The 16694-nt window shown below is 40.3% G+C and overlaps 1 protein-coding gene and 1 long non-coding RNA gene across 6 annotated transcripts in view; one reads left to right on the forward strand and one right to left on the reverse strand.

The window, feature by feature from the left end:
• Positions 1 to 16694, forward strand: part of CHRDL1 (chordin like 1) — a 165358-nt gene that overhangs the window by 20631 nt on the left and 128033 nt on the right. The window contains exon 1 of one of the 5 annotated variants that reach the window (XM_054695612.1): positions 7368 to 7426. The exons of the other annotated variants lie outside the window; for them this stretch is intronic. The gene's annotated coding sequence lies outside the window, so the exon portion shown is untranslated. Of the gene's footprint in view, positions 1 to 7367; positions 7427 to 16694 lie in introns of those variants that run through there. 5 annotated transcript variants of the gene reach the window in all.
• Positions 9 to 8175, reverse strand: LOC129145864 (uncharacterized). The gene is made up of 3 exons (XR_008551987.1): positions 8040 to 8175; positions 1226 to 1324; positions 9 to 136 (listed from the first exon to the last, which is right to left on the reverse strand). It is a non-coding gene; the product is annotated as an uncharacterized LOC129145864 (long non-coding RNA).

Consider the following 16694-nt stretch of genomic DNA (forward strand, 5'->3'; position numbering starts at 1 on the left):
TCCCTCTTTTCTCCTTCCTAGTTTCTGATGACAAGAACTCCTTGGCATTCCGTTGTTTGTAGCTACAGCATGTCACTCTCTGCTTCCATCATCATACAGTCCTCTCCCCTTGTGCATCTATGTCTCGGTCCTCTTCCTATGGAGAACACCAGTTATATTGGACTAAAGGCCCATCCTACCCCACAGTGATCACCCTGTTCTAAATGACCTGTTCTAACTAATCACCCTGTTCTAAATGACCCTATTTCCAAATAAGGGCAAATTCTGAAATACCGAGAGGTTAGGACTTTACATATCTTTGTGGTACAATTCAACCCACAACAATATCAGCCTTTTAAATTTATTGAGATTTGTTTATGCCCCAAATATATAATCTATCCTGGTGAATATAGCATGAGCACTAGAAAAAATATGCATTCCGTAGGGGGCAGTGGTCTAGAAATATTGCATGAGTCAAGATGGTTGGTAGTGATGCTCATATCACATATTCTTTAATAATATTGTTGTCTATTTTCCTATAAGTTGTTGAGAGAGGTGTTAAAATTACCAAATGTGGCTGGAACAATCTATTTGTCCTTTGATTCTGTCCATTTTTGTTTCATGTATTTGGAAACTCTTTTATTAAGCATATATATGATTTTTATGTCTTCTGATAAATTTTCCCATTTATTGTTATGAAATTTTTCTCTTTTTCTCAAGGTCTAGTTTATAGATATTTATGTAGACACTCTTCTTACGCTTATAGTTTTATTGGTGTATCTTTTTTCTTTCATTTTCTTTCAAACCATCTTGCCTTCCTGTGTATCCAAATGCCAAGATTCCATCATTTTTAAAAATAGCTGAGTAGCATTCCATTATGTATCTGTACTACAGCTTCTTTCTTTCATTATTTTTTAATTAATTAATTTTTTAATTTATCTTTTACATCATTGTGTATCCCCATAAAATTCCCACCAATTCACCATAGTCCCTTGTGCTCTTCTCTCCCGTTTTGATCCCTCTCCCCCTCCCTCTCAGAATGTCTCTGATTTATGGTTGCCTGCTAATTTTGTTGTTGGTTTTTATTATTGTTGTTGTTATTTTTTTTCCTGATTCCTTATTTGGTTCCCCTATATTCCTCCTGTATGTGAAACCATCTGATATTTTTCTTTTTCCTTCTGGTTTAATCCACTGAGCATAATCCCTTCCAGCTCCACCCATGTTGCTGTGAATGGCATGAATTTACCTTTTTTGATTGCTGAATCGTATTCCGTTGTGCATATGTACCACATCTTCTTGATCCAGTCATCTATTTTGGGGCATTTGGGTTGTTTCCATCTCTTACCTGTTGTATATAGTGGTGCAATAAACATAGGGTTGCAGGTATCTTTTTGAATTAGTGTTTTTGTGTCCTTTGAGTAGATTCCACAGCTCCTTAATCCACATACATTGTTGTGCACTTAAGTTGCTATTTTGTGACAACATGGATAGAATTGGAGGGAATTATAACAAGCGACATAAATCAGAAGGAGACAAATACCAGATGATTTCACTCCTATGTAGAATATACTGAAACAAAACAAAGAAGCAGACAAAACTGAACCAAAACGAACCTTATAATATGACCTTAGAGCAAGCTGACTGTAGAGCTGAGGCATCCAACAGGGGAGGGTTAGGGAGATGGGTCAGAATAGGGAGGAAAGAGCACAGGGGACTGTGATGATGGTTCATGGGAGAATCATGGGGACTAAACCTGAGGGGAGAAATCAAATACTGTACAAAAATGAACAACGATGTAAGAAATAAATACTAATAAATAATTAAAGAAAAGAGAAATATGAGCATAGATTGAGTCTACCAGCAATGGAAGGTAGAGGATGAGGAGCAGAGAGGAGAGAGAGTCCAGTTGACTGTGGTGGAGGATTATGGGAGCGCACCCTTGGTGGTGGGTATGGTGTGGAAAGAGGTGTGAATATATACACAGTGTGGTAAACCAATGTTACCTCAATAGAAAATAATAGAATGAGTAAATAAGTAAATAACCTAATTACAACTACATAGAACTCTACAGAGAAAAAACTTAAAATTCCAATAAAACACATAGAAAATATTCTGAACACATGGAAATTAAAATATACTTCTCTAAAAAAATAAGAAATCTCCATTAGAAGCAATACACAGTTAAGTCTTGAATTTTTAATTAATGTGAGTGTCTTTAAATCAGTGTATTTAGTTCATTAATATGTAATGAGATTATTGACATGTTTGAATATAAGTCTGTTATTTCTTTCCTGCTTACACCTCAGTCTTTGTTATCTTCTCTTCCTCCTCTCTTGATTCTTTGGGATTATTTGAACACTTTTTAGAATTCTATTCTAAATTAAAATGTGTGTTTTGGTTATACTTCTTTGCATTGCACTTTTAGTGGCTGCTCTCGGGATTACAATATATATCCTTAAGTTTTAATCATCTACGTATAGTTATTATTTTACCTCTTCACATAAATTATGGAAATCCTTCAGCTGTTTAAATAAATGTACTTCCATTCCTATCCGTATGCTATAGTTGTCAGATACATAACATCTCTATACATTTTAAATCCCAAGCAATAATGTTATAGTCTCTCCTTTAGTTATATGTTTTAAAAAAAAAAATGAAGAGGGAAATACTTTTATATTTACTAGATATTTACCATTTTGATACTCTTGACCCTTCATGGAGATTCCTGTTTTCAGCTGGCTATCATTTTCCTTCTGCCTGAATGTCTCCTTTATTATTTCTTGTTGTACTGGTTTCCTGGAGACAAAGTCTCTATGTTTTCTTCTATGTAAAACTATTTTCATTTACATTCTTAATGGATTTCTCTGGCTATAGAATTTTAAGTTGAGTTGTTTGAATCCATTCACCACTTTAAAGGCATGACTCAAATATCTTCTGCACTCCAATTCCAACATTTGGGTACCTTTAAGATTATTTGAATCATTGTTTCCCTGTATTTTTTTCTCCAGTGCTTTTCCACATTTTCTCTTTATCTTTGGTTTTCATCAGTTTGATTATAATTTGCCTAGGCATGGCATTCTTGTACTTATTCTTCTTGAGGTTCATTGGGATTCTTGAGTGAATAAATGTATATCTTTTACCAAATTTGGGATATTTTCAGTCAGTTCTTGGCCTGTTTTAGTCTCTCTTTTCCCTCTGGAACTCCAATTACGCATAAGCTAGACCTTTTGATGTTGCCCCACTGATCCATGAGACTACTGTTTTATTTTTGTCTCTTTTCTCTAGATTGGATTAGTGGCTCCCTCTTCAAGTTCATCTATCCACCTTATGTTGTGAAACCAATTTGGTATTTTTAAAAATTTCTGTATTTTTCAATTTTAGAATTTTCGACTGTTTCAATTTTACAGTTTCTATATCTCTGCTGAGATTCTCCAATATCTTATTCATTTTATGCATATATTTTTATTGAACATAGTTTTAGTAGTTGCTAAAAACGCTTGCCTACTAATTCCAACATGAGTCAGTGTTGGTTTTCATTGAATTGTTTTTTCTAGTGTATTTCATTATCATATGATTTGGATTGTAACCTGGATTTTGTGAATATTATGTTGTGGAAACTCTGGGTAATGTTATACTTCCTTGAGGACTATTGATATTTTTGTTTTAGTGGGCAATTAAATGGTTGGACTCAAACTGACTCCTGGGTGGCAGCTTGATCCTAGATCAAAAATATTTTAATCCTTAGTTGAACTTCTTGGAGTTTTCTCTGTAACACTGAAGTTCAGAGGTCAACAAAGATTTGTAAAGAATTTATACACAGACTTTGTGCTTCTTCTTCTTTGCCCCTTTCCTTTGTAAGTGTCTTCCCTCATTTCCCAGCAGCTGTGCTTGCTCCAAAATCTACCCTGTGGGTATTCAATCCAGAAAATCTGCTACTTTTTGTCTTTTTTTTTTTTTTTAAAGATGTGTTTGTTTATTTACACAAGCACTGGGTACAGTCAGAAGTGCAGGTGGGTGAGAGAATTCACCAGAGTCAGAGCAGAGAGCAGAAAAGGCAGAATGACAAAGTACACTGCTGAGGGAAGCAGCAGACACTGCAGGAAAGGTCTGCGCACCATGTGGGACCCTCACCTGGTGGCCGGGGATCGAACCGGCGCTGCAGAGGCTGTGGGCAGCTTCGCAACCCAGTGCTCAACTGCTGCACCACCCAGGAGGCCCTACTTTTTGTCTTTTTATCATATATTATATTGTTTCATATGGCAAGGACTAGGGCCTGCCCTCAGGAAAAAAGTGTAAAAAAGGAAGCTTACTCTTAGCCATTCTCTTTGACCAGCTGTTAACTCCCCTCTAGAATCTGTTTGCTTTCTATTGTTTTCTAATCCTTTGAGTGAGTTCCTTTTCAAATTTTTCCAGAGTTAATTTTTTTTTAATCTTTAAGAAGGTTGGTCCCATAGGCCACTACCAAAAATAGATTTCAGCCATTTCTTCTAAGAACATTTTAAATTACAGAAATAATATATGGTTAGGGCCTCCCTGGTGGCACAAGGGGTTAAGACACAACTTGTGAAGCTGCAGCTCTGGCGGGGTGAGTTTGATCCCCAGCCAGGGAGCTACCCACATGGTGCAGCAGACCTCCCCTGACTTGCCTGCTGCTCCTCTCAGCAGTGTATTTCAGTCAATCTGCCTGTTCTGTTCCCTACTCTGTCTCTGGTGAATCCTCTCACCCCCACACACACCTCTAGCCTGTACCCCAGTTCTTGTATGCATAAATAAAAAAATCTTTAAAAAAAGGAATAATATGTGACTATATCCTTTATTTTCCTATTAAAATTTAAATCATATAGACTGAGTAAAGGTCCCTATTGGTTCACCACATCTCACTCTCCTACCCCAAGGTAATCACCAATTCCAGTAAGAGACACATCCTTCCAGATCTTTCTCTATGAAATAAAATACATATATGTGAATATATATGTTTCATTTACTTAAGTAAATGAAGCAGGTGCTGTACTGTGGAGGTTCTAGTGTCAAACTGCCTGAATTCAAATCCCCATTTTTTAATACTTACCATCTATTTGTCCTTAGAGAATTTCCTTAGATACTCTGTGCCTCAGTTTTGTCATTTGTAAAATTGAGTTAATGATATTGACTACCTCATAGGTAGAGTTATAATGACATCAGTAGTCGATTAATACTATACAAGCACTTGGGACAATGTCTACCACATTGTAAGCCCTAAGGAAATGCTAGCTATTATTTTTGTTCTGTAACTTTTCCTTCTTAATGTCACACACACACACACACACACACACACACACACACGAATTATGGCTACACCATGATTCATTTTCCTATTACCCTACTGATGGTAGGGTGGTTTTAATTTTTTCCCGTCTTTTATAAAATAGACCACATTAATATCCTGGAACATGCTTATTTATCCACAAAAAGGAACATCCCTCTTGGAATAAATACCAAGAAATAGAATTGCTGGTCAAAATATATGTGTATTTCACCCTTATATGTTCCATGGAATAAAGAAAACAAGTAATTGAGTGTATTTTTATCAATCAACCCTGCTGCTGTCCTAGAGCCTAAAGATGCTCAGTGTGGGAAAAAAGAAATATAGATGTAAGGTGAGAAAAGTCTAATAAACTCCCATGTTATCCTGAGTGTAACTTGGAATGATTGGTATAAATTCATGGGATATTTTGTTTAATAGGCACAATACCAATTTGATAATAATAAGCCAAAGTAGGACTTCTTTGAGAAACAACTGATTCAAATCCTTTCAATGGCCTGCAAGACCCAGCACGATCTGGTTTCACCATAATCCTTATACCCTAGCCCTGTCCCCATCTCTCACCTGCTCTTGCCACACTGATCACCCTATTTAACATTGCAAATCACTCCTTCACCCCAGCACTCTCCCTTATACACATACTTTCAGTTTTTTTCCACATAACACCTTCTGACACCCATGTATACATGGGTGTAACTTATTATATCAGCCACGTATTACCAAATTAATTCTAGAGGCATATTGTTGTTGTTTTGGAGTCTGTATGTTTGGAGTGCGGGGTCCTTGGGTTCACTCTGGGAAGGGTTTCACCAGAGCTCCCATTTCAGCGAAACGCGGTGAGCTTCCCAGGGGACAGAAGAATAAAGGACACTTCCATAGACACAAGCAGTCAGGAAGAGCTGCCCCAAAAGGGACAGGTTTGCTAAGAGAGGCCTGCACGGTTGCAGGCGGGCGGCCTTGAGGAGAGCAGCCTCCGCTGAGGGAGGTCAGTGAAGAGAAGTCCCTGCATAGTACAGGTCACGGGCAGCCAGAAAGCTGCGGGCAGCCAGAAAGCTACTGCCCTGTGGAGGGAGAGATTTGGTGAAAAGAAGCACCTGCATAGTCACAGGTGGGCGGGTGCTGCCCCAAGCCTGTGCAGAGACTGCACTGATATAGTCTGCTTCTGTTTGGGAGGGGCTCACTCCTCCTGAGCTTTTGGGTTAGTCACTGATTTTGGATAACAATGCAGAATCTGAAAAAGACCTAGATTCCACAATGGGCTCAATCTCTTTATCTTTACCCCTGGGCCTGTGCTCTAGACACTCCCTACAGTAGTCTGATACCTGCTTGGGTCTTATGCTGTGTAATTTGGGCATTGGCACCTGAGGATCTTGGTTTCCATAGCTGTATCAGTGGCTATGCTAATCCCTTCTACCCCCACATCCTTGTGTGAGCTAGGTTTCTGGTCTTACGGCACATGTCCTTTTCAGTTTTTTTTTTTTTTCTATTCCTGTCCTCCATTACATATCACCCCAAATCTCAGTGACTTAAAAACAACAATCACTTTTTCTCAGTCAGTTATGTCTGGGTTGACTAGGGGTTGGCTCCAAGCTGCAATTTGGATCTAATTCTCCTCCACTTGTCTCTTGGTATCCTTAAGCCAGCAGGCTACCAGGGATACATCTTCTCAAGCTTATTGAAAAGCACAAGAAAACAAGCCTAGTCACACAAGCACATTTTCAAGTCTTTGTTCACTGCCACTAATATTCCGTTGTCTAAAAAAAGTCTACAATCATTGATACTATACAATAATTGATACAGCAATAATTGATACTATAAACCAATCAGGCCTTATATGTGACATCCTTATGGAACACCATAGGACTGTGTACCTGTTAGGGGGAAAAGGATGTCCCAAAGCTAATTCCATATAGGCTTTGTGGACTCCACCCCCACCCCAGGTCAAAGCCAAAGACACTGGGAACTCCAAATCCCATCACCACCAAAGGGAAGGTGGCTGGGACCTGAGGGTGGGGTTAAGCAGCCAGGTGGATATAAAAGGCAGACACGTGGGCTTTGGAGGTTCCCCCATTTTTGGCTCTCCACCAGCTCGCAGTGTCCGGCCAGCTCTGAGAGTGACTTTGGGTTTCCAGGTCGTCGGATCGGGTAGGACGCATTAAAGACTTTATTTCCCTATTTTCTCCCTGAGTTGTACATTTTCCTTATTTCCTTTCCTCTTGTAAATAAACCTTTTATTAACCTTTTTGTGTGTGTCTGTAGTAGAGTATTCATAAGTCCCTTTAAAGCGCGCGGGTGAGGACCCACAGCCAGGAACCCGTTTAATATCGGGGCTGCTCTATAACATACCTACTAGTGTAACCGGACAGGGTGAGAGGCACCCAGGGAACCCCAAACCTGCCTGTTCTAAATGGGTTCTGCCATCTACTGCATCAAGACAAAACATACTCTGGTGCATAAGACTGTCTAAGAAATAGCTTTAATACAATTAGTGTGCAATAAAGAGAAAGAAATGTATAGATAAAATAGTTTTCAAATGAAACACCCAAAGTTATCCATCCCCTCATGGGTAAATGCCCACCCTAACAGGGTTGACCCAAAGTAGGACCACTGAGGTCCAAAAGCTTGCCACAAATCTAAGGCACCTTCTGGTAGGGACCTATAGGAAGGGAGCAGAAGGAGCCAGGTAAGTCTGAAGGGGAAAGAGCAAAATCAAAATCAAGACAAAGCTGACATTTTCAGCTCCCCATGGGTCTCTCACCTATGGCTCTGTCTCTTCCATGTGTGTACTTCCATGTCTCCCAATTCCCTGGTACAAGTCCAAGGCCAAGAAGCAAGCACAGCTTCTTCAAATGTGTTTCTGTTCTCTGTGCCTCCTCCAGGTCTCCTTGATCTCCTGGAAGACTTCTTCCAGTCTTCTTCTACTTCTCCTTGCTTCTTAACTCCACCCTTCCTTAGGGTGGAAAGGGGAAACCTCCCCTGTCCCTGGGGATTGCCCTGTTACACTAGTACTAGTACATCCAGTACTTACTCCCCAAAACAAGAGGGAAGTGATAGAGACCTCAAGCCTTAGCTTCCACAGTGAACCTTGAAAAGGCACTGTATGTTAGGTGGACATAATGTTCTGCTTTTTCACAGCATTCTGCTTGCAATAACAAGAGGAAAACAAAAGGCATGACAAGTAGCCTTTTGCAAACTTCTAACTGAAAAGAACAACTACAATCATGATATAGAATCCTAGGAATGACAAATTTAGAATTGTTCTCTCTACCCTCAAGGAAAAGTTATCTGTGCCTTATCATTCCAGCTAGGTCCTCTATTATCCTAATTATCACACTGGTAAGAGCCTGGAGCAGTTTTCTCTAAGATGTTAATCATTGATAATGGCATATTGTTTTACCTCCTCTGAAACTGGACAGGACAGCAGAACAAAGGACTTAGTAGATGGGAAAGAAGTTGGATGGAGCAAATGGCTTTTGTAGTGCTGCTTGAATCACCTAGCAGAGGCCTGGCCAATAATAATAATTTCATAAACACACACACACACACACACACACACATACACGCCCTGAGCCCTAACTATAAAGATTCTGATTTAATTGGTCTGGACATTAAGATTTTTTTAAAACTATTTTCTCTTCTTTTTTTTTTAAGATTTATTTATTTATTTATACAAGCACTGGGTACAGTCAGAAGCGCGGGAACGTGAGAGAATTCACCAGAGCCAGAGCGGGGAGCAGAACAGGCAGAATGACAAAGTACACTGCTGAGGGGAGCAGCGGGCGGCAGGAGAGGTCTGTGCGCCATGTAGGACCCTCCTCCGGTGGCCGGGGAGCAGCGGGGGATCGAACCGTTGCTGCAGAGGCTGCGGGCAGCTTCGCAACCCAGCGCTCAACCGCTGCGCCACCGGGGAGGCCCCTGGACATTAATATTTTTAAAAGAAAAACTCTTTCAGGTACTTCTAACATGCAACAAAGTTTGAGAACCAGGGCATATGGCCTAATACAATTGTGACAGACTAGTAAACACCACATGCATGGAGATGCTAAGAAATTTCTCTCTTGGATCTTTGCGAACAGCATAGAAACAGTTATTTCTCCTATCTTTAAACCAATAACCTCTTCTTGAAGCTACTTTCTCCCCTCCCCATGGCTTTTTTCCCCCTTTTAAGAAAACTCCTGGAAAGGATTGTCCATACTTTTAGTCCCACATTTCCTTCCTCCTAGTCACTTTTGAACCCACTCTAATAAGGATTTCTGAAATGTTCAGCATGGTAAAGAAAAGGAGAGCCAGGCTAAATTTCTCGAGGGGGGGGGATTTATTGCGCCTCGGGTGGGATTCACGGACCCAAGGTGGGGGTCGGTGAAGCCTTGCACGTTGCCAGGGGGAGGCAGGCTTTTATAGGGTGAGGAGAGGTCAGGTGGGAGACTGGGTTTGCAAGGCCGGAAAAGATTCTTGGGCGGGGAGGGGTTCATTGTCTGAATTTTCTAGGCAGGCTTCTGCATTCCTGCCCCCAGGTGGGTTTCCTGGTGGGCTTTTGCATTCTGGCCTCCTGCATTCACCTTTCAATTTCCACCACTCCTTCTTATCTAGGTCACCAGTGACATGCACATTATTAAATCTAAGGGTTCTCATTGTTCCTGTTATTTGATCCACCAGCTAATCCCTCTCTCCTCATTGACATACTTTCATGGTGCAACAGTAGGATGCAACACCCCTATAGCTTCTTGCCTCTATGACCACTTACACTCCTTTGCTGGTTCCTCATCTTCTTAGCCACTAAAGTGCTCTGGGCTCAATCTTGGTACCTCTTCTCCTCTCTACCGATACCTGTTTCTTATAGGATCCCATCCAGAGTTGTAATTTTCTATACAATTTAACGGTGATGACTCCAGCTACCTACTTGACATCCACAATGAGATGTCAGGTATTTTAAATTTAACGTGTCCACAGACTTCCAGTTACAAAGTAAAGAAGACATGGGAATGTCATGTAAAGCATGGTGGCATAGTTAATAACACAGTATCACATATTTGACAGTTGCTGAGAGAGTAGATCCTAAAAGTTCTCAAAATAAAAGCAAACAAAATAAAATATGAACAGAATATGGGCAAAGAGAAAGCAGAGGCAGAGGCATTAATTGTAGTCCTCCTGTGAAGAGTCTTCTTATCCATTTACCATCCCCATGAATCACAGCCTAAAGCCTGAAGCATCTCTTCTGGAGATGTTTAATCAAGAGACATTTTCCTTATGATAGAATCTTTATCTCCTAAATTCTTGTCTTTCTCACATGCAAATTACCTCCCAGAGATCAGGTGTTAATGTCTGCACACTGCCCTGTCTAGGTAAGCACATTGCCCTGTCTGGAAATGAACATGTGCCTAAAAAATACCCAACAAGTTTCTGACAAGCTTGTCTCAATGCACCCTCTTTCCTGAGAGAACCCTGCCTGTCTCCACGTCTTACATATATAAATATATTAAACCCAACCTGGGGGGGGAGTGAAGAAGTAGTTGGCTGGGACTCCTTTTCACCCAGTCTCTTCTTCTGGGTTAATCTTCATTTTAACTTCCAAGAATAAATTTTTCCTCTTCTATACAATGCCAGTTATTATTGTAACAGGGTGGCCCCCAGGGAGAGGGGAGGTTCCAGGATCCCTGCCCCACCCTAAGGAAGGGTGGAGCTGAGCAGGGAGAAGAAGCAGCTGGAGAGGAGACTGGAAGTGGAGAAAGATAGAGATCAAGGAGCCCTGGAGGAGGCACATGGAGCAGAGAGACATGTGAAGAAGCTGTACTTAGTTCTCGGCCTTGGACTTGTACCAGGGTCTTGGGGATCATGAAAGTGAGACAGGGCAAGCTAGGGTTATTAGGCAGTTGAAACAAACGTGGGTGAGACACCTGTGGGGAGGTTAAAGATGGCAGCCTTTATCTTGATCTTAATTTTGCTCTTTTCCTTCTAGATTTCCTTGGCTTCTGCCCCTTTCCTATGGGTCCCCACCACAAGGTGCGTTAGACTTGTGGCTAACTTTTGGGCCTCAGCAGTCACACTTGGCTGGGCATTTACCCACAAGTGGATGGTTAACTTTGGGTATTTTGTGTGAAAACTGTTAATCTATTCTTTCCCTTTGCTTCTCTTTACTGCACACTAGTTGTATTAAAGTTACTTTTCCATAGAAGATCTTACGCACTAGAGTATGTTTTGTCTTGATGCAGTGAATGGCAGAACCTATTTAGAGCAGGCAGGTTTAAGGGCTTGGGGGTACCCCCTCACCCAGCCCAATAACATTATCATTCACAAGAAAAAAGAATTTCAACTATTATGGAGATGAATGTTAACTAGATTTGTTGTGGTGATCATTTCACAAGGTATACAAATATCTAATCATTACTTTATAACTGAAACTACTATAATGTTTTGTATAATTGTACCTCAGTGAATAAATGAACTTTACATGTCCCAAACTCCATTCCTGATTTTCATCCCCCAAGTTCGCTCCTAGTCTTTCACATCTCAGAATGGCAACTCTTCATTCCTTCTGCTTACATCCCAAACCGTGGAGTTATACTCTATACCTTATATCTGACCTATCAGAACAGCAGCTCTAGTTTCACAGCTTATTGGTAATCTGACCACTACTCTGCCATCCTGGACCAAGTCACTATCAGATCTTGTGTGGGTTATTACAATAAGCTTCTAGCTGATGGGGTCCTGCTTCCGTCCTGGCCCCACCTTAACTCTGTGCTCAACATCACAACCATAGTGCTCCTATTGCAATTCGAGTCAAATGACACTCCTCTGCTCAAAATCCTCCAACAGTTCACAGTCTCCCTCCAAGTTAAAAACCATCATGCTGACCGTGACCTTCAAGCCTGCATGAGCTGGCCCTGTTCTCCCCCTGACCTCATCTCCCTACTGCGCTCTCCCTCACTCTATCTACTTCAGCCACACTGATCTTCTTGCTGTTTCTTGACCACCCGAGGCAGTGCCTCACCTTTGGGCCTTTGGATTTGCTATTTCTTCTGCTTGGAAAACTTTTCTACCAGACAGCCATATGACTCATTTCCTTGACCCCTTCAAATATCACCTTCTCAATGAAGTCATCCTTTCCCAGAATTGTAAACCTCACCCCCACCATCATTGTATACACACCCCATCTCTGACTCTCCCTCGATTTAACATAGTGTATATTACAATATAACAGTATTATATCTTGCTTATTTATCTTGTCTATTATCTGTTCTCCCACCTCCACTAAAATATGTGCTCCAGGAAAATAGACATTTTTATCCATTCTGTTCTATTTTGTTAACTGTTGTTTCCCAGAACCCATAGCAATGCTTAGTACACAGCTGGTGCCTAATCAACACTTGTTGAAAGGATGAATGAATAAAAGTAAAAGATAAGTTATTTATTGGTGACATTTGATCTCTACTAAATGAACTAAGTCAAATCTAGGATCTCACTTTATTGGTGGATCAGGCAGTTATCAAAGTGGTTAAAGGTATGGGTATTGGAGTGTGAAAGTCTCCATTTATAGACTGGGTGACTTTGGGCAAACTGTGTAACTTTTCTTTTTTTTTTTTTTTTAAAGATTTATTTATTTATTTATTCAAGCACTGGATACAGTCAGAAGCGCGGGAGGGTAAGAGAATTCACCAGAGCCAGAGCAGGGAGCAGAGCAGGCAGAAGGACCGAAGTACACTGCTGAGGGGAGCAGCGGGCAGCAGGAGAGGTCTGCGCGCCTTGTGGGACCCTCCTCTGGTGGCTGGGGAGCAGCCGGGGATCGAACCGGCACTGCAGAGGCTGCGGGCAGCTTCGCAACCCAGCGCTCAACTGCTGCACCACCGGGGAGGCCCAAACTGTGTAACTTTTCTAATCCTCGGTTTCTTAATGGGACACACAAGGCTCAAGTGAGACAACTTACTGAAATGATCAACTTATTTGAAAAATTGTTCAAAGCATGTTTTGCATGAATCAGTGCATGAGAGCTATTTAAAATAGTCAAACTCATAGAAGCAGAGAGCAGGATGGTGGCTGAGAGAAGTTGGGGAGAGAGAAATGGGGAGTTCATAATCTATGTGTATAAAGTTTTAATAATGCAAGATGAATACATTATAGAGATTTGCTATACAACATTGTTTAAGTGGACAATATTGTATTGTACACTTAAAAATCTGTTAAGAAGGTAGATCTCATCTAAGTATTCTTACCACAGTAAATTAAAATTAATAAATGAAAACCCAACTAAAAAAACAAGCTGAATAACCCCATAACTGTAAAAAAAGAAACTGATTCCTTAAAATGTCCCTGCCAAAGAAGTAAAAGTATGCTTTGCAAGCATGAAGAAACAAAATAGTTAAAATGGCTAAAAACTATTAGGATCGTGGACCTTAATGTAGATCTCCAGGTTCAATGAACATCTACCCTAATTGGAACTAGGTATCAAAAGCCAAGTTCGTTGTTTCTTCCTTAGTTTGTTTTTGCCAAATTTCATATGTGAAGTAGTAAACAATGCAGGAAATTTAGTTGGACTAAAATCTTAGCATCGTAATTATATGACCTTGGCTTACTACTTTAATCCTTTTGAGATTTAATTCCCTCATCCATGAAATTATGATACAGTATCACCCTACTTATAGCATTATTGTGAGAAGTAAACAAGATAAACAGTTGGCTCAATGCTTGGCACATTTTACAATTATTTCAATAACAAATATCCAAGCACATATGCTTTTATTTTGTGTTTAAGGAACTCTAATGGCTAATAAATATTAGATGATAAATACATATTCATTTCATACATGAAGGAATTAATAGATGAGCCGGGTTGATGTGCTCATTAACATGTACCTAGAGTCCATCAGTAGAATTTCATTTTCTTTTACATTTATGGACTGAAACACATACTAAATGCATCTTTCAGGAGCATCAGAAGACAGATGAATGGTGAGAATAATAAGGTGAACTTTTTTTTTTAAAGATTTATTTTATTTATTTATTTATTTATACAAGCACTGGGTACAGTCAGAAGCGCGGGAGGGTGAGAGAATTCACCAGAGCCAGAGCGGGGAGCAGAGCAGGCAGAAGGACCGAAGTACACTGCTAAGGGGAGCACCCGGTGGCCAGGGAGCAGCCAGGGATCGAACCGGCGCTTCAGAGGCTGCGGGCAGCTTCGCAACCCAGCGCTCAACCGCTGCACCACCGGGGAGGCCCTAAGGTGAACATTTTTATTTCTACTTTTTATTAAAGATATATTTATTCATGCATACAAGAACCGGGTTACAGGCCAGATGTGCGGGAGGATGAGAGGATTCGCCAGAGACAGAGTGGGGAACAGAACAGGATGATTGACTGAAATACACTGCTGAGGGGAGCAGCGGGCGAGAGAGGAGAGGTCTGCCCTGCCATGTGGGTATCTCTGCTGCTGACTGGGATCAAACTCGCATTGCAGAAGCTGCGGACAGCTTCACAGTGCTGAGCTCAACTGTCTGCGCCACGAGGGAGGCCCTATTTCTACTTCTAAAACTGCTAAAAAGTGGAATAACCTTTACTATTTTAGAAAAAGAGACTAGACCAAGAAAGTACAATGGAAGGATCAAATCTTTTTCTGTAATTAAAATATTTTTAGTTAAACTGAAACCTATGGGAAACAAATATATGCTAGGAATGGAAGAGGGGGATGTAGAGTCTATTTTCAGTAGGAATTGTTAGCCGCCCAGTCACTTTGTCCAACTGGTGCACAAATATGAAAATTGATATAAATTGCTTTGAAACTGCCCTTATGAGGCCCAAGCAACCAGAAGGTCTAGTCAATACAATGATAAAGTCTCTTAGAACTCTTTGCTTGGTTACACATAGTCAAAACATCTAGTCAATTTAATTTTTCACTACTCAGTCAGCTCTTTGGGTGACAGGCAGACAAATCCAAATTAGCCTTTTTTTCTTTTAATTTTCTTTTTTAATCTGATGCCTGCTTTTGGAAGTGGAAACATCTGAGCCCCAATAGGTCACAATCAATTTGTCGCTGAAGTATAAAGAACATAGAAAGTTAGAGACATAATGAATGAAACCAAGAAAGTTAACCTTCATCTTCCAGAATAATCCTTGATCAAGTATCAGCTCACTCTAATTTGCACATAACCACACTCTTATTTTTATTGGTAAGTGTACTTGCATTACAAATAGCTTTTTGTGCACTTGTCCCTCAAGGTAATCTTCATGTACAAGTCTCATCTGCTGCTCAAAACAACTTTTTTTCTTTTTCTTTTTTTTAATTAAACTTCTTAATTTTCTTATGTCATTGTTCATTTTTGTACAATATATGATTTCTCACTTCAGATGTTGTCCCCATAATTTTCCTATCACCGTATTCCCTGTGAACTGTCACCGTAGTCCCTTGTGCTCTTCCCTCCTGTCAAACCACATTTTTAAAATTTATTTTATTTATTTATGCATACAAGAACTGGGGTGTAGGCCAGAGGTGTGGGAAGTGGTGAAAGGATTCACCAGAGACAAAGTGGAGAGCAGAACAGGCGGATCTACTGCCATACACTGCTGAGGGGAGCAGTAGGTGAGACAGGAGAGGTCTGCTGCACCATGTGGGTAGCTCCCTGGCTGGGATTGAACTCAGGCCACAGTTCATGTCTCAGTGGCTGGTGATAGATTGATATCTCTGAGACTTTAACCCTTGAGCCACCAGGCAGGCCCCAAAACAACTTCTTGAGGTAAATAAAGCAGGTGAAACTCTGCTCCTATTTTATAGATGAAGAAACTGAGGCAGAGAACTGCTTAGTAAATTCTGAGTGTCACATAGATGTCTAGACAGAGTGTTTAGACTAGAGCCCAAATTTCCTAACTGCTGATTGAAAATTTCTACTAAACCATACACTTCCTTATGCCACAGTTAACCTGTCCATCATGACAATCCTCATGGAAAAAAAGCTCTGACAAAGTTATACAAAATTGTTTGAATCTTTTAAAAACCTCTTTAAATTAAAACATATTTTCCCCAGCTTCCCACCACCTTCCCTCCCCTGCTGTCATTCCCTCAGAAACTCATAAGGAAACTGCAAAACCTAATAAGTAATTTGCTTTAGGCACTAAGGGTCTTCTCTCAAATGACTCTCTACTTTGTTAGTTCTTCCCATTGAAAATATAATTTCTTAAATGTGATGTTGTATGCCAGATGGAAGCCTGGAACAGAAAGAGGATATTAGTGGGAAAACCAGGGAAATTTGTGTAAAGGTTGGAGTTCAGTTAATAGTAATGTACCAAAGTTAATCTCTTAATTTTCAAAAAGACACTAGTTATGTACGATGTCAACATTAGGAGAAACTTAAGTGAGGGATAGATGGGCTGTGTTAGTTTCTTGTGCTGTGTTGTCTTTGCCACTTTTCTATAAATATAAAATTATTCC

This window comes from Talpa occidentalis, unplaced genomic scaffold, assembly GCF_014898055.3.
Source record: "Talpa occidentalis isolate TD23 unplaced genomic scaffold, MPIMG_talOcc4v2.1 talOcc4.15, whole genome shotgun sequence".
NCBI lineage: Eukaryota > Metazoa > Chordata > Mammalia > Eulipotyphla > Talpidae > Talpa > Talpa occidentalis.